The sequence below is a fragment of the Aplysia californica genome, unplaced genomic scaffold (assembly GCF_000002075.1).
Source record: "Aplysia californica isolate F4 #8 unplaced genomic scaffold, AplCal3.0 scaffold00369, whole genome shotgun sequence".
NCBI classification, from domain to species: Eukaryota; Metazoa; Mollusca; class Gastropoda; order Aplysiida; family Aplysiidae; genus Aplysia; species Aplysia californica.
Window position 1 is genome coordinate 720,673 of NW_004797639.1, and position 1,868 is coordinate 722,540.

Below are 1,868 nucleotides of genomic sequence, written 5' to 3' on the forward strand. Positions count from 1 at the left end.
CCTAGAAACAGTTTCTATGTCTATAGTTCCTCAAGCAGCTATACGAGCGGATCTAGAGCCCAAATGTACTCCCAGTGCGCCAGCAATTTGCGGAATCATGCTATCAATAAATTATTTTGATACTTTGGTTGGTACAGGTTTGCCTAACACAAAATAAAACCCTTTCGCTTGCAATACAGCAATGGTTTTTAAAGCTGTTGAAATTCAATTTGCCAATACAATTAATTTACCAGTAAATTCGTATCTAAGTTGTACAGTACCAACGTCTTAACCGTTCTATTTCCAGTTTTCCAAATTTTCCCGTCTAAACATTGCACCAAATATTCTTGGCTTTTAATTTCTTGTGAAGTATCGTGCGGTGTCTCCTGCCATTTGACTTTCAGATATTAGTGTAATATTGCCTGCGAATAATAACATTCATATGTAAGAAAGACGAGATAATCTGTAAGCCTCTGACCCTAGGGTTAGCTTTCATTCCTTTATTTTTCTTTGGGAGGTGGGGGGGTAAGGTCAATAAATATTTTTATGAAGAATAATATCGAACTTGGCTTTGCAACCTTGCTTCACCTAGACTGTTGGACTCATTATTGTTGTTTCTTTTATTTCACAAGTGTAAAAGTGAGGACGCGTGAGACAGTGTGCATATTGGTGCGCGCGCGCGCAAATGTGTTTTTAGTATGAGTTTTACGGCGCTTGAAACACAATAAGGTCATATATAAGAGCCAAAAATTAGATGTGTTACAAGAAAGTAACAAACACAAAAAGGAGTACAAAAAAGGACGATAGATATTTGATAAGAAAGAAGAAGCAAACCACACCAGACCATCCGCCAGCCACCCACTAGTATGTGTGTGGTGAAATACCCAACCTTGAGCCAGCATCTGGACAATAAGATTTAACTTATTTGATCATGTCTTATTATAATATCGTATCCCTATAATACTTAGAAACAGTGGTACTACAACAAAGAGCTTAAACACAGAGATTGCAAAAGTACTCGTACGATCGAACAATCTATATTCAGAAGGAAAAAATTACATAAACAAGCGTTGTGAGTCTCTCTGGTATCAACATGTCTATCTTACTGGCCTTGTCATTTGAGAGAAGCCAATTGGCGGCTTGGATTTCTTTTTGCAATATTTATAATAATGTTTTAAATTTATAAAAGGTGATGTGGTTGTGCTTTCAAAACTGTTGGTTATACTTATCATAATTTTCCTGACTTCTGGGTGAATTATCCAATGTTTGGTAACTTTTTTTTAGGAAAGTCTAAATTATATATCAGTTGACTTTCTTTGTATTAATGTTCTTCCACCTATTTTAAGTAATTCAAAATGTTTTTGGTTGTTTATACACAGAGAGACAGAGACAGAGAGACAGATAAAGAGAGAGGGGATTTGGATGGGGAGGAATGGAGAGAGAGATACACACGTACACACAGAGAGACAAAGGGACGGATCTCACCAGAGGAAGGGCTGAACGTGAGAGACAATCAAAACAACCGAGAAAGACGGACATTAGACGGACATAAAAGACAGGCAAACTGGTGAGAGAGTGGAGATAGAGAGCCGGGAGAGTCAAATACACAGACAGACTGGCTTACTGACTGGACGTCTGACTGACAGACAAGTAGAGAGCGAAAGGGGGAGACAAACAGACAGATATAATGACTGACTAACAGACAAAGCGAGAGAGACAGAGAGAGAGAGGGTGGGGGATGTGAAAGACAGAGGTGTTCTCCTCGAGTTAAAGATTCAGTGCACGTCCAACTGGCACTGACACTCTTCACTTACTACACTCTGGTGTCTCATTGCTGTACTATGCTACAGTGTTCACCTGTTGGTTTTCCCATTCCGACTAAAATACCC